Here is a 12,919-nt window from a genome sequence, read left to right as displayed (position 1 = left end):
TGCAAGAGTCTCATGCACAAAAAATGAACTCTTACGCTGTGGGAGTCTGTGCTATTGATCCACTAATTGATTAATTGGCGAGTGATCTCAGCTGTCCTTGTAAAAGCTGTTAGAAGTTCATTTTGGAACAAAACTTTAAATTGTATCATCTAATTGTGCTTTTGTTATAAATCTTTAATTGTAGAGAACTAAAGGATGGAAGTCAGAAACACTGAGGAATCTGGCTTGTGTTTTCTGGGTTCATAAATGTAACATTTTTAAAACAGCGTGGCTCTCAAAAGTCAGAGAACTTTTGTGCCACCATAAAATTAAAACCCTTTGACTACTTTATCCACGCTAGTTGTAAAAAGTGTACATAGCCGACTGTACGTGTATCTTTAAAGGTCACATGTTTGACCCCCTTTAAGACAAGTTTATGTCATTCTCAGAGGTCACCAAAACACGCCTGTGAAGTTTGTTGCTCCAGTATTGGATTTTAGCATGTCTATAAACCCCTCTGTTTCAGCCCTGCTCAGAACGAGCTGGTTCTGCCTGTGGCTTTAAATGCTACTGAGCTGCCTGGCCCCGCCCCTGACCACGCCCCTCTCATGAAATGGATGTGGCTTAACATGGAACTAGGCCTGTTAGGATGTTTTTGATTGAAATAGCTTTGATTTCAGTAAATATGACCTCCTAATGCTGCAAATTCAACGAATGAACATTTTTTAATAATGTGGAACAGTGCATTTTCATTTATTTATTTTTTTTTAAATAATGGTTATCATTATGAAGTTTGTTCAAAAACATTGAATTACGCTCTAACAGCTGATGACTTGAAAAATATTCTGTCATTTGCATTAATATTTAGGAAAATAAGAGAAAATGTCATTTGCATAATAATGTGGAAAGCGGTGTAAACACTGTCAGCATCGAGTGCCACCAGGACCAGCGCAGGAAAATCCTAGCTCGTTTGCCCCCCATGCAGCCGAACTTAGCCAACAAAATCTTTTTTTCTGGTTTATGGTTCCACGCCTCCCCTGGGGAGGCCCGCTTCACACTTCATAAACCACTGAACTAAACCAAACATTTTTTAAATTGTTAACTATTTTCTATTCCTGTCTGGACAGCAGCAACTTAGCTTTATTCAGTGAGAATTTCCATGGACTGGGTGATTCATGCTCTGGTGCACCTCTGGTATCAGATTGAGGATAAAGCTGTAGCAGCTTTATAAAACAACATCACAAGCCAGGTGGAAAAAATGATAAAAATCCTCTCTGACTCAGACTCTAAGACAGGGGTCATCAAGAACATTTGCACAAGGGCCAAATTTAGTCTCGGCAGAAACTCTAGGGCCAGACTTTCAAATACACAAAAATCACATAAATAATTTGGGTTTAATCGAAATATAATTGTAGTACTATTTGTATTTTCTTTCAAAATGCAGGACATTTTTAGGAATCTCCAGTGAGATCTATTCCTATTATCTATAATGCAGCAGGCCACAAGGAGCCTGACAACAAAATTGGCTGGACCCCTGAAAATCCCAGAGAATGGGCCCTCTTCAACTGTGATTTAGAACTAGTATTAACTCATTTTTGACACCTTTCACCCCTTTTTGCCTCTTTAACCAATTATTTTTAAAGAATTTATCCCCTTTTGAAAGCAATTTTCTTGCATGTTGTGCCCCTTTGTGCCAATTTTATCAATTTTTGCCAATTTTGAACCCCTTTTCGTTATATTTTTTCAACAATTTTTGCCACTTTTAACACATTTTGCTGCTTTTTGCCTCTATAATACATTTTTTGCCATTCTTTAACCCATTTAAACCACTTTTCCTGCATGTTTGTCCCCTTTGTGCCACTCTTTTATCCATTTTGCCGCTTTTCTTCTTTTTTTTTGCCACTTTTTGACCCCTTTTCACTACTTTTTTGCACTATTTTTTGTCATTTGTAATCATTTTTTGATACTCTTTGCCTCTTTTTTCTTTATTGCCAATTTTTGCCACATTTTAACCTCTTTTCACCACTTTTTTCTGCCAATTTTTGTCCCTTTTTGCCACTTCAAAACCCATTTTGCCACTTCTCACCTATTTTGCTACTCTCTAACCTCTTTTCACCACTTTATCTGGCCATTTTTGCAGCACTTCTGCCAACCTTAACCCCTTTTTAAATATCTACTAATTATGACGATAACTTCAGGAAAAACAGATCAAATGTTGAGTCATTCTACAGTTATTTCAATATTAAGTGTTTGTGGGACTGATTTAACAGCTGCAGACATTGAAAGCCAAGGGACATTCTTAAAACCACAACATCTTCTTTTCCTCCTGTTCTGAATTTTATGATCTTCTGGGGGCCGGACAGGACGTTTTGGGTGGCCTGATACGGCCCCTGGGCCACCAGTTGATGATCAGTGCTGTAGCAGCTTTATAAAACGTCACAAGCCAGGTGGAAAAAATGATAAAAATCCTCTCTGACTCTGACTCTAAGACAAAGCTTGATTCAGAAAACCCATAAAGCATGCATAAACTTGAGATTTGATCCAATCTTTGATGTGATAGAGCACTTTAGATGAGAATGCATTCACACAAGCATTAACACTCCAACCTGCACATGTATTCAGACACAAACCCACTGACCTGCACTTCATTCAAGAGTTTAGCTGAGACTCTTAAGCAAAGCATTCAAAAAGGCTGAGCGGAGAAGAAAAATACAATAACACATCTTCACACAGCATGAAACTGTTTCCCTGATCCTGGATGTTTACAATAAGGAGCTACAGAAGTCATTTTCTCCGTCTGCTCCCTCGGCTCAGAGGAGGATTTGGATTTTCTGAGAGGTCTGAAAATATTTGTCCAACACAAACCTCCCTGAAATGTAAAACCTGCTCTCTCTCCATGAACACCGCCAAGGGCAATCCTTGTTTTCATATTCAGACAGCATGAAATATGGCCGACATTAGTCTCTGCTAAAGAACAACAACAGTAGTTTGGCCATGACGGATCGGCTCTTCAAACGCTTTTTGTGCCTTTTTACTGCCTGCTTATTCCCTCCTGCAGGGATGAATGGAAAGCATATAATTCACATCTTATTTTTGGGGACTTTTCAAAAGTTTGCAGGAAAATTCACTTGACAGCAGGGTGGAAACTCGGCCCAGGATGTGGCCATGTTGTTCTCCCAGGCAGCCTGGGGGTGAAGAGAACAACATGACACGAAGCAGATGGTCCAGAAATGTAAACACTGGTGGCAAAATGAACAGATATGGCAATCACAGAAATGTCAGAGAGGAAACGACAGCGCTAAAGCTCATAAACCGGCAAAATATTACAGATTAAAGGGTCAATGCAAAGATTTTTCTGCACCTCTAGGACTGAGAAAGTAATTGAATTTGCCCACAAAATCACTGAATACAGCATCAATTCCAAAAAAGCTGGGGCGCTGAGTAAAATGGAAATAAAAACAGAGGTTTGCAATAGTTTGCAAATCTCCTAAGCCAGTGGTTTTCAAACTTTTTTTGCCCAAGGCACACCTAAGGTTAAGCCAAAATCTCAAGGCACACCATTTTTAAATCGATACAAAATAAACTTTTTAAATAATGTTACAGTCAAGGCGGCCCATAAGGGGGGGATAAAGGGGAGAGCTTTCTGGGGCCCAGCCAACTGGGCGATCATGGACATGGCAAAAGTGGGCAAAATGGGTTAAAGGTGATGACAAAACATGGCAAAATTAGGCAAAAAGTGGCTAAACAAAGTCAGAAATGGGCAAAAATTGGTAAAAAGTAGCCAACCAATGGGTTGAAATTGGCCAAAACTCATTGAAAGTGTCAAAATATTTGCAAAAATGGGTTATAATCAGCCTAAAAGGATTAACTGTGTAAAAAGGTGGTAAAAATGGGATAAAAGTGATAAGAAAAAGGGCAAAAGTGGGCAAAAAATGGCCAAAAAAATAGCAAAATTGTGCAAAATGGGCAAAAAGGTAGCAAAAATGGGTTAAATGTGGTAAAAATTTTCAAAAAAAGTGGCAAAAATGGGTCAAAAGTAGTAAAAAGAAGTGGCAAAAAAGCAGTCAAAATGAGTGGCAAAAATGGGTAGAAAAATTGTTTAACTTGGTTAAAAATAGCACAAATGAATAACTTTAACACCAATTCAACCCAATAATGACTCGCCATGCTTTTCAGCTCTTAAAGAGGTAACTGTTAGCCAGGATGCTAGTGCCAATGCTACTGATCCAACACACATGCTCTGATATCATCAATAAATCCCAACTGGGGAGGTCCCATTCTCTGGGGGTTTTCAGGGGTCCAGATCTGTGGGCAGGCCTGGTTACAGTTCTTGCCATAAAGTTGTAGTAATAGTTTATTGTAAAAATTCCCCCGGCACACCTAGACTAGCCTTAAGACACGCTAGTGTGCCTAGCCACACCATTTGAGAACCACTGAACTAAGCCCATGTGTTTTACTCACAATATAATATGAAAAACAGATCAGATGTTGAATCTGAGACATTTTACCATTTCGTGAAAACATGATCTCATGGCAGCAACACATCTCAAAAAGTAGGAATGGGGCAACAAAAGGCTGGAAAAGTAAGTGGTAGGAATGAAAAACAGCTGGAGGAGCATTTTGTTATAAATTGGGCCAACTGATCACTAACATGACTGGGTATAAAAGGAGCGTTGTAGAGAGCCAGAGTCTCTCAGAAGTAAAGATGGGCAGAGGTTCACCCATTTGCAATAAAATAAACTATATCTAACAGTTGCGGGATGATTTTCTCAACATAGAAATACAAAATTTTAGAGGAATCTTTGTGTACAAGGGATAAGGCCGAAGGTCACTACTGGTGATGCTGGTGATGTTTGGGACCTCAGGTGACACTGCCTTAAAACCAGGCATGATTCTGTACTGGAAATTACTGCAGTTGGCCGCACCATCCAAAAATGCAAGTTAAAGCTGGATCATGCCAAGAGGAAGAGGAAGCCGTATATCAACACAATCCAGAAACACCGCTGTCTTCTCTGGGCCAAAGCTCACCTAAAATAGACTGAAGCAAAATGGAAAACTGTTCTGTGGTCAGAGGAATTGAAATGTCAAATTCCTTTTTGGACAGCATGGACGCCGTGTCCTGCAGACGAAAGAGGAGAGGGAGCATCCAGCTTGTTCTCCTGGCTCAGCTCTAAAGGCTGCATCTCTGATGGTCTGGGGTTGCATTAGTGTCTGTGGCGTGGGCAGCTGTAACATCTGGAGAAGAACTGTCAGTGCTGAGGAACATATAGTCTTTAAAGGCCATGCATATGTGCTGAAGTACATACACATCCATCACAACAGCATGGCTTCATTAGAAATGCTAAATCAAATTACTATGAAAACAATGCAATACTTCAGGACCCTCTTCAAATTTCTCAGGCTGTTAATCAGCACTTCTCCTCACTTTGCTCCACTACTGAGCAGATAATGAACCAGTGAATCACTGCTTTTCCTTTAAAATTATTATACTCGTGGAAGTACAGAAAGCTGATGACTTGCTGTGAATGGATAAACTACTCTAGCTCACATTTGCCACAAGAAGGATCTCCTGAGGTCTATGCCTATCACTACTTGATAGTTCTTTTCATGTTTTTGTTTGTTTTCTTTATGTTTCATATTGTCTTGTTTTGTGATGTACTGTGTTACTCCTGTCATGTACTGTTTTGTTTGTTTTGTGCTCTATGCAATGGTTTGTAAACCTATATTTAAAATGTGCGTTTTTGTCTAAAGGATCTCCTCAAAAACGAGATGACAAATCTCAGGGGGTTAAAGAATTTGAATTTACAGGAGAAGAGTGCTGAAGCGGCCTTTCAGCAAAGAAAACCATCAGAGCATTATAAAACAAAAATCTAGGAAGGAGACCCAGGACTGTTAAACAGCGAGATCAGGCAAGAATGGGACAACATTCCTCTCCCAAAACTATAGCAACTGGTCTCCACCCTTCCCAAACATTTACAGACTGAAGGGATGAAAGAAAGAAGGGATGCTACACAATGGTGAGCATAGCCACATCCCTACTTTTTTGAGATGTGTTGCTTCAATCAAATTCAAACAAGCTAATATTTTTATGAAATGTTGAAATGTCTCAGTTTCAACATCTGATATCTTATTTATGTTTATTGTGAATAAAATATGAGATCTGACAATCTTTGCATTCTGACATTTTTCCATCCCGACTTTTTTAAAACTGGGGTCGGATTATTACTGCTGCTGCTTACACCAGTAGCTTCAGGGTGTGATGAGTCCACTAGCTGCTGTCCTTCTGACGAGGGGCGTAGCTAGCGATTCAGGGCCCCTAGAAAGAATATTACACTGGGCCCCCCTTAACTGGCTTACCAAGCAACAAACGCCTCATTTTTACAGAAATCACTGCATTTTAATGCATTTTTGGACCATAAATTCCCCATTGATGAGCACTATTTTTACTAAATTTACTTGCATTGTTTTGCAGTGCTGGACCACAGCATGTTGACAATTTTTAGGGGGGAGCAGGGGCCCCCAGTATTGTATTTTACTCTATTTCAGTGGTAAAATGTAGCTCTTTTATGTCTTAATTTGAAACATTATTCCCCCAGAAAATCTTAAAAAAAGGGAAACTTTGACCTCAGAAATGATCCATTGCAAGTCACATTAATCAGTTTGATTCTTGTTGGCTTTAATTGTCAACTTTTACATTTGTCTGTATATTTTTATTGCCCTTATTTGCATTTTTTTGCCACTTTTAATCATTTTTTACTGCTTTAAGCCACTTTTGACACTTCTTTTGTCCAGTTTTTGACTCTTTTATCCTGCTTTTAACTATTTGCAATTTTTTCCCCATTTTGCCCCTTTCCACCATTTAATCTACCCTCTTTTACATTGAATGCCACTTTTTTCCCCCATTTTTTGCCACTCTTTGCTGTTTTTTTTTGCTCATTTTAGTCACTTTCCACACATTTTTGTCACGTTTTCCCACTTTATGACCATTTTTGCCATCTGTAACACATTTTTTTGTCACTTCTCACCCACATTTTGCCACTTTCTGTTCTTTTTGCCACTTTTTTCCCCTATATTTGCCCCTGTTCACCCTTTTTTGCTGCTTTTTGACCATTTTTGCCACCTTTAACTTATTTTAATTGCCACTTTTACCTGTTCTTGCCACTTTTGACCACTTAGATTGTGGCTCTTGCCAAGGTATTTTTCAACAATGTGGCTCTTTGGTTGAGTAGGGTTGAGTAACGCTGCTCTATTTGATACTAATTTCAGTCTGTTGAAGATTCATATCGTCATTTTGATTCAATAATGACAATAAATGCTAAGAAAATTAAATAAAATGTCACTTTTCACCGTGGGCTTCTCAAAGGCCCCTTCCTACTGTGGGCCCAGGTAATAAGTACCCTTTTCCCCCCGTGTTACGCCCCTGCTTATTAGTGAAACCATACCGCTCCAGGTTTTGATTTAAAGCGAGTGAAGACCTCCTCTAAGTGAGCTTTATTGTGAAAGCGAACGCTCCTTTATTTTTAAACAACCTCTCCAAGTGATCAGGGTGTGAACGCAGCCTAAATGTTTAGTTTATAATCACCCTGTCTGTGGCTCTTCACCACCTCATGAGCATTAAAGATCGGTTATTGTCAGGTTTTATGTTCTTTATGTAAATGAGAGCCCCCATGGCTAATCTACTGCAGCAGTTATAGAATTCAAGTGTTAAAGCCCCACTGCTTAAACGACTGAGTGCTGAGCCGGCGCTCTGGCATCACGATGGAGATGTGACACTCGAGATAGAAAAAGGATCAAGTGTGCTTGCCAAGCGGCGTTCTCACATGTCCGTGAGGGGATCTGTAAATCCAGGGATATGTGGATGTACCACAGTTAGAGCCCTCAATTTAGCAAGGCGCCCACACCACTCAAAGCGCTGTCCTGATGTGTAACTAACACTAGAAAAATACACACTGTCATCTCTGCAACCTTCAGGGTCAGGAGTTAAAAGCTGTTGTTGTTTAAACCAGTTTTCCACTTTACTTCCTGCTTTAAGGCGACCCCTGTCGGAGCTCAGAGAAGAATCCTCTGCTGAAATGTTTGAGGTTACTGTCCTGAAAGCCTGAAGGGAAACATTTCAGAGGAGAGAGTTAAAGGTTATTATTTGAGTTATCTCAGTCCTTGAGTAAAGCATTCAAACCTAAATCACTGCAGGGCAGCGGTGGATAGAAAAGGACTGGAGGTGCTGGGGTGTGTCAAAAATCAGGATATAAAACCACAAATCTCAGATTCATTTTTCTACATTCTGCAAGAAGCAGTCATTTTCTGTAATAAAGCTGCAGCCTGATTCTATGGTAGAAAATTTAATTTCCATTCTCATTATTCCACAGTCAGCACTCCATCATGACAAACTGAAGACAGAATTTTAATAATGTTTGCATATTAAACTCCAGTGCAAAATTTGGCAGACATTTTTAGATTTAGTCTTAAAACAAAAATAATTTTAGTTCTAGTCACATTTTAGTCCTGTTCACCCTTCATAGTTTTAGTCCAGTTATAGTTGATAAAAAGGTCCTTACACTTTAGTCTTTACTTCAACTATGTCATATTTTCTCTCTTAAGGAAATTTGCCAAACTGTAAAAAAAAAACTAGAAAAGCACTCAGAGAGCGCAGACCTCCACCATCAGCCCTCTCTCCCAATAGTGAAGAATCCTTTAAAAACATTCCTGAATCCAGACGGTGATCCAGATCACTCCCAAAATCTAATTTGCCAATTACTCCCTCCCCAGTGGGGTGGAGACACGGTGAAGCAAAGCGTTGGCTTCGCTACGTGTGGACTGTCATGGCGGAAGCACCCGTGGTCTCACCGGACGACTGGAAGTCATGGCAGAGGGTGAATATTCCTCTATTCCTCCCAGCATTGTGAGTATTCTCGCTGTCTTTCTCTCTGTTACGCTCCGACTCGTCTCCTCGACCGGGCGTGCGTCTTTCAAACTCTATAAACTCCAAAACTTTGAATAGAAACACACCCAAAATGCTGCTGGGCGAGAGGCGGGTGCACCCTGGACTGGTCGCCTGTCAATCACATGGGTGACATATAGAGACACGCTCACATTCACACCTACAGCCAATGAGAGTCACCAATTAACCTAACGAGCATGTTTTTGGTGGTGGGGGGCCGGATTACCCGCAGAGAAACACGCATGCACACAGAGAACATGCAAACTCCACGCAGAAACGCCCTGACTGGGAAGTAAAACAGGAACCTTCTTGCTGTGAGGCAACAGCGCTAACTCCTGCGCCACCGTGCAGCCCTTAAGCCGATTTTCAACTTTAGATTAATGTTTTTAACTAACAGGACATAGTACAAGGTTTTGGAGGTTTTTTTTAAATCACTACAACTCTGACCAAGACTGAGGAGGATTACTGTACAGCAGCAACACAAGCTAATATAAGGAGTCTACGCTACATAACAGCTGATGGAGTTTTTCAGCAATTCAACGGTAGGCTGGCTGCATTTCAGTTTAATTTCTACCACTAGAATACAGAGAAGAGTGACGTGTTTTATCTACCAATCAGCTCCTTTCTCTGTCACACTGCTTCACACCCAGGCTCCTCCTCCTCTTCCTCCTCTGGTTGTTTTAACAGACAGCAGGTCAGACACACAGATGAGAAATATCACAGAACCTGAATGTCTGTCAGTCCGACACGGACATTTTAGTCTCGTCTTTGTAACAAAAAGTCATCTACCTTTCAACAGAGTTTTTGTCATCAGTAATCCATTTCTGAAGTCTGTCCTCGTTACGTCCTCCTCGTTGAAAAAGGTCCTTTATCACGAAATTAACACTGTGAAGCTCAGGTAGTTAAACTCCCAGCCGTGATCAGCTGACAGCTAGCTGATCCCAATTATCGCCTCCCAGCTCCCACAACCAATCACAGCTCTTTTTTCTCAACACAGCGGCGTATTTAAATGTAACGTACGTCTCACTAGTCCCTGCTTGCGTTAATGCTCATGCATCATGCTGCTGCTGGCAGAGCTTAACCTCCTCCACCCCAGCCTCCTCCTTTATAGCTTAAAGCTTGTTGCACCCTCATATTGAGGTTCATGCTACTGTGGTTTATATGCTTTTGAACTAATTTTATTATATTCAGTATGCATTGTCATTAATGTGTCTATCCAAATGGAAATCAAAGCACGCTGCTTGACTAACCCAGGGGGCATAAGTATTCAGACCCTTTGAAAAAAACCCCTGAAATTTAGCTCAAATGCCCCCCACTTCTCTTGATCTTTGCTGAGATGTTTCCACACTCAATAGGAGTCCACATGTGGTAAATTAAGCTAATTTGACATGATTTGATAGGACCTCTCTATAGAAGGCCTCACAGCTGACAATGCATATAAGAGCAAAAACCACGCCATGAGGTTAAAGGAACTGCCCGCAGAGCTCAGACACAGGGTTATCAAATGGAAAAAGTAGAAGCAACATTTGCACATTAGTAGCTGGAAGACACAAAGTCACACCACCAGCTCCAGACCTGGCATAAGTACTGCCCTGCAAAGTTCCTGTCATTACTGTGGATCCATTTTCATGCCAGTCATTATCAACGCTTTGCTGTTTGAATGCAGAACTTCTAGGAACTGAGAAAGTAAAACAAATCCATAAGCAGTGGTTTGTTTTCATGTAAATGTGGCCTACATTTCCACATGACGCCAGAGCTGCCAGCTAAGACATCAGTGATTTATGAGAAACTTAAAGAAAACTACGTCTGACAATGCAGAAGGAGGAAACCAGCCTGGAGGTAAAGCTGAGCGAGTCTCTGATGGCATTAAGTTCTAAAAGCTAGGCGTGAACAAATAAATAAGCCATTCTTTGAGGGATAAACATGAAGGTTAGAGAACAAAGTACAGTCAAAGGAATGACCCTCATTCATGCCTGACCCAATTACCACCTGAAAAATGAGTTTAGCGAGGAACTAAACACTCCACACCTGTCAGAAACAACAATACGTTTAAATCTGCTCCCTATGTCGACCCCCTCTCCACTCGGTTAGCATTTACGTAAGCGATGCTATCTGCTCTCTCAGCTTCAGTGCGACCACAGAAAGCAACGGCCTCTTCCCTTCTCAAATGACTTTGTCTCTGAGGAAGCGGTGCTTCGGCCCCTCTGGGCTCTGATAAGAGATTTGGAAGTGAGATTAGCTCAGCTCCACCCTGCTAGCGCCGAGAAGCAGGACGTGTTTCATGATGCTGAGGGGGAGCGGGGGATGGAGACGTTACGTGCTCAGCGAAGCGTTTGTGTTTGGGTGTTTATGCTCGTCTGGGCGGCAGAGCTTTAATGTGAAGCAGCACAAACAAGGCAGAAAAACACGGATGATTTTAGGATTTCTGAAGGAACTGGAATATTGAATTTAATTTCTGACATTTCGCTGTTTGGGTGTTGAAGCTTTTTTGGTTTGCAAAGCTGACATTTAAATAAGCGGACTACTTTTTACTGAAATTTGGTTGATTTAAGACTTTCTGATAGCTGGGGAACATTAAGTATGTTTCCAACTTTTTCCTCATGAATTTCCCTTTTGATCAAACTATGATGGAATTTAACCCTTAGGCATCCCTTTAAAACCAGCATTACTCAACCCTGCACAACCAAAGAGCCAAACTGTTGAAAATTACCTTTGCAAGAGCCACAATCTAAGTGGTGAAAAGTGGCAAAAATGGCTTGAAGTAGCAATAAAAATAAGTTAAGGGTGCCAGAAATGGTCAGAATGCATCAAAAATGGGTAAAAATGGGTGAAAATGGGGAGAAAAAGTGAAAAAATGGTCAGAAAGTAGAAAAAAATGGGTGAGAAGTGACAAAAAAATGAGTTCCAGGTGGCAAAAATGGTCCAAAAGTGGCAAACTTGGCAAAAAAATGAATGAAACGTGACTTAAATGGGCAAAAAGCAGTCAAGAGTGGCAAAAAAGGGCAAGAAAAAGTAGGAAACAAGTGGTATAATTTTTTGAAATTAAGACATAAAAGAGCCACAAATCATCACAAAAGAGCCACATTGAGTATCACTGCCTTAAACAGTTACACACATTATAGCATATACAGCGGTATATTTAAATATTCCTAGGGGACTTTCTCTGCACCTACTTTAAATGCTAAAATTCAAGATTTATATTATTTAAAAAAACTTTTTTTTCTGTTATCACTTCCTGTTCTGATCATGACAGAGCAAATCCGTGGTTGTTGTCATGACTGTATGTGTTTTTAACCCTTTAAATGCCAGTTTGTTCAATTTTTAATTCAGCAGAATGAGATATTTTCCATATAAAAATGCTGAGTGGATTTTTTTATTTTTATTATCAAAGATGGTCTTAAGTCATCAATTACCACCAACATCAAGTTTTATGCATTTTCATTTTTTGTGCAGTGTCTAGAAATTGGTGGAAATCATGCTAAAGATGGACTCCTAGGAAACATTTTGACCCCTACTTTATATGGTTATCTTCAGATTTTTTTATTGATTGATTTAGTTTTTGTAATCATCTCCAGTTCTAATCATCGTTTGAAATTTTGACTTCCTGTTTGGAGATTTCTGATCAATGGGTATTGATGCGGTTTGGCAGCACCGGCCTTGAACACAGACCTGCAGCATATTCTCAACGAAGCACGTTGGAGTGGCGCTTCAGAGTTGCAGTTTCTCATATCTAACATGCAAAACCCAAGTTTATATTCATACCAACAACCACAGACAATTTTCATTTTCACACCTGATAGTCCGGGGGACTCGGTCCGTTTTGGAACAGAAGTGGCAACATTATTGCACTTTCCTTTGGTTTGATTCGCATTCACACCGCTCTCTTGGTCAAACGGACCAAACCGTCTGAACACCAGTGGTGTGCACGGGGGGTGGGGGGGGGTGGGCACGAGGGCCCAAGATGCCATTTTAACACACATTTTGGCTCCCAAGAGGGCACTT

At 40.4% G+C, this 12,919-nt stretch overlaps 1 protein-coding gene across 5 annotated transcripts in view; it reads right to left on the bottom strand.

Moving 5' to 3' along the window:
• The window catches only part of si:dkeyp-23e4.3 (rho GTPase-activating protein 7), a 179,453-nt gene that overhangs the window by 41,125 nt on the left and 125,409 nt on the right, over window positions 1-12,919 (bottom strand). The gene's annotated exons all lie outside the window — the stretch shown is intronic.

The sequence above is a fragment of the Cheilinus undulatus genome, linkage group 12 (genome assembly GCF_018320785.1).
Source record: "Cheilinus undulatus linkage group 12, ASM1832078v1, whole genome shotgun sequence".
NCBI classification, from domain to species: Eukaryota; Metazoa; Chordata; class Actinopteri; order Labriformes; family Labridae; genus Cheilinus; species Cheilinus undulatus.
Note: the sequence above shows the minus strand (reverse complement) of the source record. Positions and strands in the feature narration are given on the sequence as shown.